Source organism: Lepidochelys olivacea (assembly GCF_965140295.1).
Source record: "Lepidochelys olivacea isolate rLepOli2 genome assembly, chromosome: 2".
Lineage (NCBI taxonomy): Eukaryota > Metazoa > Chordata > Testudines > Cheloniidae > Lepidochelys > Lepidochelys olivacea.
Genome location: NC_140412.1, coordinates 74445450 through 74461974, shown reverse-complemented (window position 1 = coordinate 74461974; position 16525 = coordinate 74445450). Strand labels below are relative to the sequence as shown.

General features: G+C 40.3%; 1 pseudogene across 1 annotated transcript in view; it reads left to right on the top strand.

Annotated features, from left to right (window-relative positions):
- LOC311516739 (chloride channel protein C-like) overlaps positions 1–16525 on the top strand; it is a 112364-nt pseudogene continuing 95839 nt past the window's right edge. Inside the window, exons 1-6 of the transcript XR_014714624.1 lie at positions 1–32; positions 6022–6120; positions 8390–8519; positions 11607–11687; positions 12620–12795; positions 15038–15130. The product of XR_014714624.1 is annotated as a chloride channel protein C-like (transcript). The remainder of the gene's footprint in view (positions 33–6021; positions 6121–8389; positions 8520–11606; positions 11688–12619; positions 12796–15037; positions 15131–16525) is intronic.

Sequence of the window (16525 nt, the reverse complement as noted above, 5' to 3'; positions counted from 1 at the left end):
ATGATGCAGTACAACCTTTCAGCTAATCACAAGTAGGTGTTTAGCTATTTAGGCATCCAAAAGGACCCCAGGCTGCTAGATCAATTTAACAATCTGAGGACAGATGCCCTCATTGGTAGGAAGTGCTGTTGAGTACTCAAGTTCTTTGAGGGACTTCACTTTTCCTAGTAGTATCACCTCTGTCTTGATGCTAGATTCAGCCTTAGCATTAGCCAGCTGCTCCATGTGCTGTTTTCAAAAAAATAGAAGCTCTTTGAGGCAGGGGCTATCTTTTTGTTTGGTGTTTGTGCAGTGCCTAGCACAATGGAGTCCTGTCTTTGACTGTGACTCCTATGCGCTATGATAATACAAATTAATAGTAATGCTGTTTACGTATGACATGAAGGAGATACAGAGCTGGATGTCTTGGTGTGCTTCTGGCACTTCAGGCGGTGTTGTCTTCAAAGTCTTGCTATGGCACTATGTAGATATTGAATAATATGGGGGAGAGGATTAAGTCTTGTGGGAGACTCTGTGAGGAAGGCTTGAGAGGTGAACTAGCATTTTCCCATAACAGCCCTCTAAGTTCAATCTGAGAGGATGGACCTGACCCATTTTCCATTCATCTGTCCCACCTTTCAGAGGTAGGACAGGAATATTTGGTTTTCAACATTATTAAATTTGCAGTGAGGTCCAGCAAGATGAATTTGGGCACATTTCCCCTTGGCTGTGGACAGGAGAAAGTCACCACCTAAGAGCAACAATTGCTCTGTGTGCCCTAGCCTGAAGCCTGAGGGAGAAGAATCTAGGATACTGACGAGATGATACTTTTGCTAGATTCTTGATTAACTTGCTTAAAAAGGGAAGCGAGACATTAAGTGGTTTGAGTGATGGCTTCTTTAGCACTGGTTAGACTTCCATGTTTTTACATGGATGACAGATTCCCCTTGTTACTAGGGGCCCCATGAGATCTCTGTTTGTCTTTTACAGCCTAGGAAAGGCAAGTGTCGCAGGTGGTGGTTCTGATTAGAATGAGTACTTCCATAGCTACTATGTATGACTGGGCTGAAATCTTGAAAGGAGGGTTTTTGGTCTTATGGCTGGTTTGTTCCCCTTGGTGGCCATGAGGCCTTCCTGGATGTGAGAAATCTCAGTGAAATAAGATAGAACCTCTTTCTGGAAAAAATTGTGTTCCCAAATTGAATGGAGGCTGTCTGGTTTACAAGCAATTTACAGTTATTTTAATTTTGTTTTCTAAACGTTGTTTCTTTCCTCTTTACTTTCTGTATATGTAGGATTATCTCTTAACGTGACTGTCCAAACCAAAGAAATTTCTACCAAACCAGAAAAATCTCTGATCTTCTGCCCTGTATTATTGCCCTGAAGCAGCACATCTTATTTGCAATATTTAAACTTCATGCTCATACCAAAAGTGTTAATTTAACCATGTATTTATATAAAATTCAGCATCTTGTGTGAAACTCCACAGGATGAGAATTTTTACCACAAATTTCTTGTTTGATTTTTTTTTTTTCCTTCAAAAAACACGGTTTGCCATTTGAAATACTGGAAGAACCTGGTTGCAGATTTTCATGCTATTGTGATGTTTGTAGATGTTTCTAGATAATGAGATGTTTTTGTCACTATTATTGATGATATTTACATTTTTCTGTTAAATTGTCACTCAGAATGTGGGTATTTAACATTGATTTGTTGTTTTTAAATCCCATAATAATCTTAACCTGATTGGTAATGTAACAGATTGGGGTTTTAGTGACATCTTGAATAGATAGAGTATAAAATTCAAGTTCTCCATTAAACTGTTTTGCTTTCAATCTGTCAGAGTTATAAGCTTCTAGCACTGGTGACTGACAGTAATGAACATAGCTTCCCAGCAGTTTAAAAAAAATACAATATAGTTGAAAACATACTGGATTATCTTCTTGAATTTGATTGAAACTTCTTTGTTATACAAATAACATAACAAAGTTACATGTCAACCTCCAGTGCTCTATTGTATTCAGGAAACAATTCCGCATTCCTTTTGTGATTTATGATCTAGACTGTATGGTGTCAAGGTTCCTTCCCCACTCTGAACTCTAGGGTACAGATGTGGGGACCAGCATGAAAGACCCCCTGAACTTATTCTTACCAGCTTAGGTTAAAAACTTCCCCGAGGCACAAACCTTGCCTTGTCCTTGAACGGTATGCTGCCACTACCAAGCGTTTTAAACAAAGACCAGGGAAAGAGACCACTTGGAGACGTCTTCCCCCCGAAATATCCCCCCCCCAAGCCCTACGCCCCCTTTCCTGGGGAAGGCTTGATAATAATCCTCACCAATTGGTACAGGTGAACACAGACCCAAACCCTTGGATCTTAAGAACAATGAAAAATCAATCAGGTTCTTAAAAGAAGAATTTTAATTAAGGAAAGGTAAAAGAATCACCTCTAAAATCAGGATGGTAAATACCTTACAGGGAATCAGATTCAAAACAGAGAGAATCCCTCTAGGCAAAACCTTAAGTTACAAAAAGACGCAAAAACAGGAATATACATTCCCTCCAGCACAGCTTATTTTACAAGCTATTAAACAAAAGAAAATCTAATGCATTGTCTAGCTAGATTACTTACTAACTTTACAGGAGTTGTAAGGCTTGCATTCCTGATCTGTTCCTGGCAAAAGCATCACACAGACAGCCCAAACCCTTTGTTCTCCCCTTCTCTAGATTGGAAAGTATCTTGTCCCCTCATTGGTCATTTTGGGTCAGGTGCCAGCAAGGTTACCTTAGCTTCCTAACCCTTTACAAGTGAAAGGGTTTTGCCTCTGTCCAGGAGGGATTTTATAGCACTGTATACAGAAAGGTGGTTACCCTTTGTCAAGGTTCCTTCCCCACTCTGAACTGTGGGGTACAGATGGGGGGACCTCCATGAAAAATCCACTAAGCTTATTTTTACCATCTTAGGTTAAAACTTCCCCAAGGTACAAACTATTTTACCTTTTGCCCTTGGACTTTATTGCTGCCAACACCAAGCATCTAACAAATATATAACCGGGAAAGAGCCCGCTTGGAAACATCTTCCCCCCCCAAAATCCTCCCAAACCCTACACCCCCTTTCCTGGGGAAGGCTTGATAAAAATCCTCACCAATTTGCATAGGTGAACACACCCAAACCCTTGTATCTTAAGAACAATGAAAAAGCAATCAGGTTCTTAAAAGAAGAATTTTAATTGAAAAAAAAGTAAAAGAATCACCTCTGTAAAATCAGGATGGTAAATACCTTACAGGGTAATCAGATTCAAAACATAGAGAATCCCTATAGGCAAAACCTTAAGTTACAAAAAGACACAAAAACAGGAATATACATTCCATTCAGCACAGCTTATTTTATCAGCCATTTAAACAAAACCAAATCTAACGCATATCTAGCTAGATTACTTACTAAGTTCTAAGACTCCATTCCTTTTCTGTTCCTGGCAAAAACATCACACAGACAGCGAGAACCTTTGTTTTTTCCCCCCCCCCTCCAACTTTGAAAGTATCTTGTCTCCTCATTGGTCATTTTAGTCAGGTGCCAGCGAGGTTATCCTAGCTTCTTAACCCTTTACAGGTGAAACGGTTTTTCCTCTGGCCAGCAGGGATTTTAAAGGTGTTTACCCTTCCCTTTATATCTGACACCCTTCCCTTTATATTTATGACATATGGGTATAATGATGCACAGTTACTATTATCTGTATTACAATAGTACCCAAGGAAGACTATGTACTGTTGTGCTTGATGTAAAGGCATGATCCCTGCCTCCCAAATTCTTATAATCTAAGAAGATAAGTGATATATGGAGGGTGAGGGAGATGGGTACAATTAAGTGTATACAGTTTTTATATGTACACTGTATGTTTCTTAGAAAACATCTCACCTGATTTGAACTGGGGTGCCAAGCAACTGAGCAGCTGTCTGGTGTCTGTACACCTTCCGGTGCAGAAAGCTGAAATTCCACAGGAGAGTCACCTAGATAAAATGGCAATTGGGCACTTCATACCTACAGAGATAGCTGTTGGTGTGCCATCAGAATTATGAGAGTGAACCTTGAGTGGTTCAATATTCCCTAAATCAAAAGTTAGAATTATAGCCTCCTAATCGGGGGTTCTAATGTGTAATAAATCTTTTTGTTTAATGTCTGGAACCTGTTTTATTTCTATATTTTCAAAGTGAACATGTGAAATCATGGCAACAGAACATATATGCAAATCAAGAGTGAAATACTCCCCCCACCACCACACACAGACTAACATTGGCAATGGTCCGTCAACTTCCTTTTCCCACCAACTGGCAAGACTGTCCCACAGTTGCTTGGCCATATCAACTCACCCATCCACCACACCCCACTAATGGTTTGGATCAGTGAGTAGCAGTAGTTCAAGTGCCTCTTTACAGGTCTGCCTCCAGTCCCAAGAGAGGTGCTTTGCCTGGAGGCACCACCACCTGACCCAGCTTAGCAATTCAGCTTTGGGTATGCAGGGCCTCACCGGAGCTGTCTGTCCTCTGTGTTGCCTCTCAAAGAGAAGTTTTCTCAATCTGCGTTATCACTTGCTGCAGAACCCCTGTGTGAATGGGAGACAAGAGAACTTAGGATCCTAGCTTCTTGGAAATGAGCTCCTTCCTCTCTCAGGGAGCAGAGTAGCCCCCAAAGTTCATGTATATTTATGGTGATGTCAAGTTTCTGTAAAGGAATTATGGTAGCCTATGCACTCTGTGGCAGCACTTTTTCCTTTGGGGATTCTGACCTTAAGGTTACACAAGCAAGTCTTCATTCTCCTTCCAGAAATTTCTCCTCTGCTCTATTGTGAGGGATTTCAACATCTAATATTGTGGAGGCAATGATGGTAGAATTCACCAGTGATCACCTTCCAGAATTCAGTGAGGAGTCAGCTTTGGAGGAAGGCCTAAGATCAAGGAGAGAGCTCCAAAATCCATGCTGGGAAAAGAGAGAATCTGTCATAGAAAGCAGTAGAGCTCTTCTTCCTCATTCATACTATGCAAGACAAAGATGTGTACCCTAAAAGGACCTTTATTTGAATAAAAGGGAAAATTCATGCTCACCGATGTTAGAAAAAGCAAAGTAGATGGTTTAGTTGTCTAATCATGAGTTTTGAAACATTCTAGACTCTTTAGGACTCAAGTTTGAATTCTGACATGGATGAAAAAGCCCTTCATCCTCCCAGCAGAGATCAAACTGAGCTCTGTGCAGTGACTTTGGTCACTAAGAAATTTCTTAATTAAAAATTTCCATAGGTTCATGTGGAAGCATATTACAGGGCCTAACCAGTCCTCCAAAGAACTGCCTATCCGAAGGAATTAAGCAGAGTTTTAATTTCAGAAAATGGACATAAAAACATTGGCCAACTGAGAGTCCCTCGAAAGCACTACTCCTGTAGTGGGTAGAAAAGCCCTTTCAAAGTGTTGAATGTTCTCTGTTGCATTACAATTTTTACATCTGCACTGCACTGTGTGGCTTCATTAATTTGCCACACAGTTCACCAGCTTTTGGAGGGGTTATGTCTAGATTTAAGTCTGACTGGAAAAGGGGTTGTGAACCTAAAACACCACCTGTTGGCTCTGCAATGAGATAATATGGAAAAGTTACAGCAGATTTGTTCAGATTTGGCATGCATGCTTCCTGGTCAAGCTCTCAGTGACACAAACAAGCCAGATCTATGTACGGTCACAATAAACCAAACCCACAACATAAGTCAGCCAATCTCCGCTGAACAGGTAGAGTACACCCCCCTGGTGTATTTTTCCATCTTTACCCTTCATTGGGTAGCAAAGTGACTAGCGTGTTCTGTCTCAAATAGTTCTTGTCAACACTCCAACGATTCTTGGGGTTTTGGAAATGTCGTCCCTTCTTTCCTGTAAGAGGTACATGGATAATAGTGAAGAGCAGATGCTGCTGACAGAAGAAAGGCCTGATTTGATTCATTTTCTGGATCCTAGGAGGCATTGCAGCAGCAAGTGAGATGGCTTAGCAAACTCTAATTGCAGAAAGGAGGAGAGAGAATGTCAAGCACCCCATGAGAGTTTGGATTATTTACCTTCACACAGTAGAGTTTACAAGAAGTGGCTACAGGAGAAAACATACAGGTAACAGTGCCCCCAATATGTACTGTCCTGTTCCTCCTAGATCGCAGGCAACTTCTTTTAACTCTGATTAGCATCAAACTGTAGATAAACAAAAAAATTGAAGTGTGTAGGTCTTTCTAGAGAGTAAATTTCTTCAATTGTGGAAAATTGGGGAGTAAAAAGTCTATTTACTGATGTGTGCACCTCTCCATTGTAGTTTCTGAGTGCCTCACAAATACTGATGAATTCATCTTTGTAACACTCCTGAGAGATAGAAAAGTGCTATCTCCATTTTACAGCTGGTGTCTGAGGCACAGAATAAATTATTTGGGCTAAGGTCACACAAGAAGTTTAAGCTAGCTCTATCTTTCTTTTTGTGACTGCTGCTCAGAAGGGTGGAGGTCAATAAGTTAAGCAGATACTAGAATCATGAGATGAGAAAATATTTTATTTGTGGAGTTGGGGAGGCAGAATGGTCTTGTGGCTCATACCCTGGACTGGACATCAGAAGACCTAGATTTTGTTCCATTTCTAGCTATGTAAACATACCCCATTCCCTTGTGCATCTGTCATAGAACATTTTCTTACGCCCCTTTCTCTAGGTCAGAATATGTAGACTTCAACCATTTTATATCTCAGAGGGGTTCTGAGAGACTCAATTCACTAATACTCACAAAGTGCACTTAGCTAATTAGATGCAAGTTGCTACTGAACTGCAAAGCCTTATTTTAAAAACAATAAAGTGAGTTTAGTACTTATGAAAGATGCTCACAAAATGAAGGGGGTAAGGGAATGAGTGGCCTTTTCATTTATTTCTCTATTTAAGAAAATGTTTTCACGTAATCATAGCCAAGAAGGGAGGCAACTGGACAACTAACCTTTTTATTCAATGTCACTTCCCTGGAAATGCTTATACCTTACTGAGCATACAAATAGTGTAACCCATTGTTCAATCTGTACAATTTGGAAGGAAAAGGCGGGTTAAAGACTTTGCAAGGGATTTTGGGGTACCCTCTTCAGGGGAAATTGCTTGCAAATATCTGACCATGTTGTATTCTAAAGTCAAAAATGTTCTCTCCAGAAATATTTTATGAGCCCAAGAAATAAGTAATCTCTGTCAGGGATGATTTAGCAGTAAATGATGTCTTATGCTAACCAGGAATTATTTGTTTAGCACCATAGATGTGCACTGTATTTAAGGGATATATAAACTAGAGGCAAAGGCATAATTTTATATAGTTTATGCTTTGTGTAAATGCATTAACTAAAACTGGGGAAAACACAGTAAAACTTTTGAGGCCATTATGATAGAGATAAAGCCACTGCTGCCATTCAATATTTAATGCTACTTAATAGCCTTCTATAGCACTTTGCTTCTTCTGAGTGCAAACATTGACTCAGATGTACATGGGACTGATGGCTGAGTAATATCTGCCCTATTAGGCCTCAAAATAACTAAATTGCATGATTTCAGCAAACATTCTTTAGTGCTGGGCTCTGCCTGGGCCCACCTGGAGGGAGATTATAGTGCCACCAGACCCTATGGTTGTGTATATGTCAGATTTTAGAGCCTTTTCCCAATAAGTTATTGGTCAAAAAATCTTGCCCAGGATGGTAGTGTCCTAAAGTTGGTTTTACTATGTGATGATGCCTGTTAGGCGATTGCTCTGAAATGAGTTGGTGACCTCAGATGACTTCACAAGTATTCCCCCTGTGAAAATCTTCACTACAGTTGATGCTTATTGGGAGCCCCTTCTTCTCTCAGCAGAGACCAAGAGTTACATAGACCTGAAGAGACTGCCAATGGGATGGTCCCTTCAAGTCAGGGATGGGGCGGGGTGGGGATATGTGCAATGCCAATAGCACAGCTGTAGCATGGCCGTGGACAATAGAAAACTTCAGTTTTCAGAGCTGAGAGTCTGGAACCTTCATGAGCACTGAATTCACAAGAGAGGAGGAAAAACACCTTTCTTTTTTTTGGTGCTTGGATACAGAAATACTACTACTTGGCCCTACTTGTTAAAAAGTTTTGACATCCCTCTGAGTGTTTGTTATGTTGTATCTACTATAAAATATATTTTAAAGTAGCTCTATCTAGCTCCTTAGCCCAAAGGAAGATTGCTTTTTGTGAGTAGATGTAGTCTTCTGCTTAATATATCAGGTTTGTGTGGTTTGGTGTCTCTTTCAGTCATAGGTAGTAATCAAAACATGCATAACTTTTTGCGGGAAGCAATTTGACAAACCACCCTGAGCTCACTGCAAAGGACTAATGTTACTATTCCATCTTTAGAACTGACTGGGATCGATGGCTGTTGATGGGGCTAATTGGAACAGGAGTAGGAATGCTGGGATTCCTGACACACCAGATAATTGACTATCTCATCAAACTAAAATGGGAACTGGTGAAAAATTACCTCCAGGTGAGCAGAGGAAAAATAAATTGGCCTCTTTTTACTTTGTTCTGATTGGTAATAAAACTCCATGAGCGTGAAGTTTTTACTCAGCTACTCTACTGGCATCTTTTGTAAATGATATTTTTGCTGAAGAATTTCTTCCTAAAGCCTTGAATGAAGCATCTGCTGACTCATTGGGAAATACAATAGCTGACGTTCAGTACATGATAAGCAGTTGGTTTAGCAACTCTTCTGCATATACAGGCCACTATTCGGTAAATGCGATCATAACAAACTATTCTGGACTGATCTGCAGATCTGAAAGGAGAATGAAGCTAGGTTTAATTTTCTAGAAAGCTGTTTCCATCAATCACTGTCTCAAAAGACTTCTATTTCTATTAACCAAAATTTAAGAGATTTCCCCACGTCTTGAAAAAGTAACACTATGCATGTCAGTTACTATATACCTCTGTAGCAAATTATGGGCCCAGTTATACAACCCACTACTCTCATGAGTAATCACATGGCCAATGTGATTTATTGCATGAGTAAGGATAGCTGGTTTGAGAGTCAAATTTGCATCTGAATTTTAATACATTGTGTCTTGAAATTGGAACTAAATATGTACATGCCTATGGTAGCAGTTATAAATACAGTTCATCTGCATAACGGATAATACAAAAGCAACTAGAAGGGTGACTTGGATGCCTATGCTTCAGGTTTGTAATGGTTACATACGCTGGAACCAAAGGTACAAATCCTGGTGGAGTTAACTCAGGCTCAGTCTTTCTAAGACAGACAAACTGAGTACCATGCAGTTTATTGTGTGCTTATTTATTTTATTTATTTATTTATAGATAGATTGATAGATAGGAGGAGATGTGGACCTGATGGATGGGAAAGAAGGAAGCTGGTTGTTAGTACTTGGCAAGCCCACAGTTAAGAGGTTCATAACAGGAAAGGAGCTTTGCCATCTTGAGCAGAAACATCTAGACATTCTAGGCTGGACTTCGATACCTGAGCACAATGATCATGGGTAGAGACAGGTGTTCAGATATCAGTGATGAGCATGGTATGAATACCTAATGTGTTTGTTGTCTCTTGAGAAGTCAGGACTTTGAAATAATGCTTTCAAGGCCTTCTCACTTTGAGCACCCCAGGAAAATGCAGAAGTGGACTTGACATCTACAGGAGATGGGGGATGAGAAGATCAGTGTACCTCTGAGATATGAGAAGAATTAAAATGGATTCCAGTAGTATGACCTATATGATGCTCTGAGTCCAAATCTGCCAAAAAACTAGACTTTGTCCCCAGGGTATTGTAACCGTCATTGTACTGGATCACACAAATTTCCACTGTGTGTGTCACTGCTTCCAAACAGTAGGCAGAACTCAGCCCACTGTCCTGGTGGTGGTGGTGGCGTTGCATTACAGTAGTGCCAGAGACCACACTAAGATCAGGGTCCCTTAGTGCTAGTTGCAGTACAAACAAGTATTGAGACGGTTCCTGCCATAAAGACCCCACAACCTACCTTCATTCTCCAACTAGAGAGCAGCTGAGTTCACTTCTGTGTACCTTGCCTTCCAGTTTTGCTGCTCTGTACAGTACACTTAAAAAAAAGACCTGACATGAAGTGCAGACAGGAAGGCTGATGTGGCCTGCTGTACCACTATGATTTGGGAAACAAAGAGGACAGCTTTGGCTTGCATACACAGTGAATCAAAGCCCAACAGCTGGGAATTTTATAAGGTACCTGGGTGCTGATGTGCTTGTGATGAGTTCTGGAGACAGCATGACTGTGGTTAATCCAAACACAAACAGACCAAAAAACCCCAGCAGACTTGTTGGGGACACTGGGCACTACACTAGGTAACTCAGGAGGGTGGAAGACCACGAGTGTCGAGGAAACCCTCCTGCTCTAGGCCCGGATAAACCAAGGCCCCTTTGCTTCTTGAACCCTCTGTGATCCTGCATAACTCTGAGGAAGCTAGCACACAGACAGACAGGTTTGCACACGGCTCGCCAGCCAAGGCCAGCTTCGGCCTGGGAAACAGATAGATAAGGCAGAAATGTTTAGCAAAAACTAGTAACAAATAGGACCAAATAAGGCAAGGCTTGGGCAATGCTACTGAGGAAAAATACAACTGGCTGCTTTAGCTGATTGGCTACGGTATTGTATGGGGCAACAGGTAATTGGTTGCATAAGCTTGTGTAGTGAAGTAGGAAAAGGTATAAAATGTATACTGGAATCTGCTGCACTGCCGCAGGATTTGAGACAGCTCAGTCTCCTTGCACCCTATTTGGAGCTCCAAATAAATCTTTCTGCTTCTCCACTCCGTTGTGGTCATTGGCGTGACGCATACCGGGCAACAAACCCAGCTGTTGCTTGCCTTGGGCACTCTGTGCCGGCAACAGACTGAAACATGTTTAAATTGAAAAGACTGAGTGCAAGATATGTCACTTTATTAAACAAATAACAAGGGAACTACCTAGATGAATTTATGGTTAGCATTACTCAGTAAAATATAAAGAGTTAATTATTGTAATAGATTCAGGCCAAAGTTCAGGAAAGCTTCATTCAGTATACTACTTAAGCACATAAGCAATGGAGTCAATGGAACTTGACAGGTTTCAGAGTAACAGCCGTGTTAGTCTGTATTCGCAAAAAGAAAAGGCGTACTAGTGGCACCTTAGAGACTAACCAATTTATTTGAGCATAAGCTTTTGTGAGCTACAGCTCACTTCATTGGATGCATTCTGTCTTGATTTGGGGCCTTCAGGGAACACTAAAATACCGTTTGCTATGTTGTATGAGCCTGGGCAAATTGGTTTGGAAAACTAAGAGCCACTGTGAACCTTTGTCCTTATCTAAAACCCAGACTCAACCCCACATTTTTGAATAGTCTGCAACACTCTTTCCCCTGTTTTCATTCTTGTATGCTGTAAATTGTAGAACTTTCTACAGTGGGTTATGTAAGAAAATGGACAAATGAACAGGAAAATATATCTCTAAATATATATCACTATATAGTGTTGGCAGAGGGTTTGGGGCATACATGTACTTGTGTTCTATACTATTGCTGATGCTAATAAATTATTTGTAAAACTGGCAGAACAGCAACTTCCACATGACCTGGATTTGCATACTTGGGTCAGGGCTGGCCATGATTGTTGTATCTTCAGGGTTAGTGGTGGTAAGTATGTCTCTTACTCAAGTACTGTAAAATATCAGTGGAGTTCTGAGAGATGGAGGCTTAATTACAGAAAAGGAGTCTTAGAACATACACCCTGTATAGTCCTCACTGGGAAAAAGAGGCCCAACACAGTTCTATAATGCTGAGATCAGACAAATGCCTTGCTCTTGTGTTTTTTGTTGTTGTTGTGGCAGTGCCTTCTACTGTAGTTAAGCATGATCAGGATTTCCCTATGATTTCTGTTTTACTGGCTATGTAGGGAGTCTGGGATTGATATCCAGTCTGAGATCCAAATTCAGGCCCTGTGAGCACCTGCAATTCCTATGGAAGTCTCGGGCAAATTAAATGGTGGTGTAAATGGTTGTGTAAGTGGTTGTGTAAGTTATACTTTAGATATACATTGGTCATAAAATGGATACAAGTGGCAAATTAGTGTAATTTGCACAGAGTTGGTGCCTGATCCTAAAATAAACACTCACAATGACTTCAAATGGGGTTTGGCTCAGACTTCTGTGTAAAATGAACGTAACTTACATTTCCAGTTCTCCTTTGAGGCTCCATCTCCTCTACCAGACTGCAAAGCCAACACAGAAAGCTGGTTTCCCATCTACCATCTTACTGGGTTCAATTTAATCACAAGAAGGCAGCTAGTAGCCTCATAGGAGGGTGGGGGAGGGAAGAGAAAAATAAACATTTCATTGAACTTTCCAAAAAATCTAAGGAAAAGGTATATGTGGGGTACACATATCTATTCACTTAATACAGAAGTCTTGAGCTATGTAGGAGGAGGAACTGAAAGAATGGATGACTTGATAGAACAAGTAACTGTAAGTTGTGAGAAGTTATGAACTGTTTGTGAAAGCTGCAGTTATTAGCTGCAGGTGGATCTGAATTAATGTATTTGGAAATAATTTTTGACTTTCTCTTTACAGTTCTTTTGCCCAGGAGGTGCACTGTATGGGCTTCCAGAAGTCATTGGGCTTCTGAATGGTGCTTCTATTCAACACATTTTTAATATCAAGACTTTTTTTGGGACGTTTGTTTCTTGTGTGCTGGCTGTGGCTTCTGGGCTCTTCTGTGGACTGGATGGCCCTATGATTCACTTGGGGTAAGGAACACCATGCAAGAGTTTAAACTATCAGGGGCTGATTGTCCATTGCTCTACATCTTGTGTAATCACTTACACCTGTGCAAAGTGGGTATAAAATGCTCAAATCAGAATTGTTTTCTCACACAAGTGGTGGCATTTTACACCCTCTTTTCATGGGGTAAATGCCTGCACAAGGTGCAAAAGAGTGGAAAATTGGATGCTCAGGTTCTGTAAGATCCCTAGATTACAAAGAAGACAACCCCCAGTTATAGTCAATAGTGACCACAGAATTGGTCAAAACTGCTTCTCTTTGCAATTCCCACAGGATAGTAGATTGCAAGTCAGAATAGAGCTGCAAATTATTTAAATCCCAGTGTGGTGTCAGATTTGTAGTTTGGGAAAATAATATCAGAATACGCTTTTGTTGAAAGAAACATTTGATTTATTTTTTTCCTATTTAAATAAAAAGAAACAAACAGAAATCTTCCCAGTCCTTCAGCTGGGTCTGTGGGAGAGGAATCCTCTCCTTTTATTTCCTCCTACTAAGCAGTCTCATGAGTAGAGGTGATTAAAATCAGGTTCTTTCTATGTGTGTAGTAACATTTCCTTTTTTGGATGACTTATTATTTTATTTCTGACTCTCCCCCACACCTTTTTTTTCCTGTAAAGTATTTATCCTTGAGGTTTGCTCTCCTCATCTCCATCAAACCCCTTTTCTCCACTCTTATCATTTTACTTGTACGTAGGTGCAGCAGCCCTCAAGGATGACTCAGGTTTTCAAAAATAAGAGAGTAAGGTTTAGTCAGAGGTGACCACAACCATTTCAGACAATGATTACTAAGGCCTAGCTCTCTTTTTTTAGATTTTTTTTTGTTTGCTTTACTTTCAGACTTTTGTCTCCAGGCGCTCAGTGGCTGCAGCTGTGATTCCACCCCACCCCCCCGTGTTTAGTTTTGTAATAGTGATGCATGAACCAAAAAACTGCAATCAAATTTCCATAAAGAAAATCAGCATAGTATTAACTTAGTGCCTTAAAACAGTGGCATAAAGAACCAATTGAATTGAATTTATTTTTTAAAGTATCCAATTTTTATTGTACATCAACACACACAATTTTGTTAAAGAGTCTTGTACAGAGAATATAAACGTTTTCATGATTTTAAATTTCAATGAAAACTGTTTTCTTGGATTTAAATGCAGCCCTGAAGCATTGTCTGAGACATGGCATAGTAAATGAAATCACTATGCATCTTCCACTGGGAGTGAAACTGCATTGCTCTCAATGGTAATTAAACTTGAAATGGACTATAATTAAGGTTACCATTTTGTCACGCAAGATCTTCCAGAGACCTCCGTGACATTTTCTGCTTCAGCACCAGGGCAGTGTGGCTGGAGGTGTCAGTTGGCGGGGGCCCAGTAGTTCTCAGTTGCCAGCTCTCAGCCACCGCAGGTAGTGGGGAGACCCTTCAGCACCAAACCAATGCAGGTGGGTGGGAGCCTCCCAGTCACCGATGACAGTGGGGTTTCTGTGTCCCAGCCACTGTGGTTAATGAGGGGGGACCACGGAGCCCAAGCAGCTGTGGGTGCTGGACCCTCCTCACTTCCCATTTTGTCGTAGTTATTTCTAGTGAAAGTCAGGGACCAATCACAGGCTTTTGGGAATTTTTGGTCATTGCCCATGACCTGTCTGTGACTTGTACTAAAAATAATCGTGACAAAATCTTAGCCTTAACTATAATCCATTGTTGTATGCAGTGTACTTGTAGCCATGTTGGTCCCAGGATATTAGAGACATAAGGTGGGTGAGGTAATATCTTTTATTGGACCAACTTCTGTTGGTGAAAGAGACGAGCTTTTGAGACGCACAGAAGTTGGTCCAGTACAAGATAATATCTCAGCCACCTTGTCTGTTTCTGTCTCTCTCTCTCTCTAATCCATCATGTCAGTACTCTTAGGCAGATGTTAACATGCAGCTTGTCAAAGGAGCCTTTAGAGTCTTTCTTCACAGTACATGTTCTGAGGGGCCCTTTTAATCTCTGAATTATTAACTTGGAAGCCTTTAATAGCTTCCTCTCTTGTGTCAACAGGACTTTGCATACTGAAAAGCAAATGTGTTCTACAGTCCCATTTTACACTTGTTGAAGTCAATTTAGCTTTGCTGCTCTACAGCAGCTGAGGATCTGGCCCTTTTATCTTTAACTTCAGTTGATATGTGAATAGCATATTAAAAATAACACTAACTTTTATATCATTATTTTAGGGCAATAATAGGATGTGGCCTGACCCAGTTCAAGTCAGACACCCTTGGAATTCAGCTGCCCTTCTTCACCAGGTTTTGGAATTCAGCTGATAAGTATGTAACTGATCAAATGTAATTGTTAGAAAGTCTTTTGAGAGACAGTTGCCATATGCTGACTCTCAAATCAGATGTATCAAGGGGTTAATCAAAAAGCTAGGGCCTAATAGAATCTGGCAGAGTGTTGGAGTGAATGATCTAATAAGATTCTAATCATCTCTGATATCTCTGATCTTAGGCAGAAAATACACCCCTGAGTTTGGGGAAGTGAATGAGACTGGGAGATATTCCTGGCCCTCTCCATCAGAAAGTAATCTCTTCCTCCCCCTGTGATTTCCATTGCTGAGCTGTGCTGGACTCTAGCAAATGTAGAGCCATAATTAAAACAACTTGTGATAAATAGGTATGCTGAATGCTTATGAAAACAGTGTGCTTAACATTTGGGGCCTAATTCTCCATTGCTTTGCACCTCGTGTTGTCATTAACGGCGCTACAAAGTGAGTGTAAAATACTAGACTTTTGAATTTAGATTTGTCTAAATTAATACAACATTAAGATACTTCTATATTTAGTTAAAACCTTTTTTCTTCCTGGCTTTCCTGAGGATTCCACAGTTTCAGTTCAACCTACACACTGTGCATAGGAGGCACAGGTTTGTTTCCTCTTTTCCCCACTGTAAAATGATATAGACCGTTCATACTTTCTTTAATCCGAATCTTCTCTGCTTATGAACATCTACGGGCTGGATCCTGCAAACCTGCTTTTGTAAATATTCCCACTGAAGTCAAAGGGATTACTCACATGAGTAAGGATTACTTGCATCAGTAAGGATTTGCAGGGTCAGGCTCTGTCTTCTGGATATTGCTCATTAAAGTAATAAATAAAAAGCCCCATACTGTATTGTGTTTTTTTGTTTTTGTTTTTTTGTTCCCAAGGCAAGGGCAAAGCAGGGAAAACCCCTCATTTGCCAAAAGAAAAGGCCACTGTGAACGATCTGTGGCTCAAAGTATAATCATAAAGTACAGCTCGAACGATATGTGATATGCTTTGTCTTTTAACTTTCATCTTCAGTTAGTGAAATAAATCCTGAGACATGCCTATTAAAACAAATTGTTACTCATGGAAGAAATTAGTAATTGCTGTGAGAGGAGCAGTAAAAGATTTTGCTTTTGTTTTGTAATAATACAATATAAGATAATTAGAGAACAATTGATTTACAGAGGCAGGAAAACTCCTGGGAGAAACATGTCATCTAGAAATCCTGTTTATACAGAAAGGATTAACTGTGAACAGCAAGCTCACTTTAGCTTCTCTTCCTTGTTGTTGTCTTTTGGGATGTGGGCTGAGAAGCATGCTAACTTCTCTCTGGTGTATTTCTGGAGCAGCAAATAGGTTTGGTACACTTTTAAAAGTTTTTTTTTTTTAAAGTAAATGTTGTTGTTTCAGAGGTGA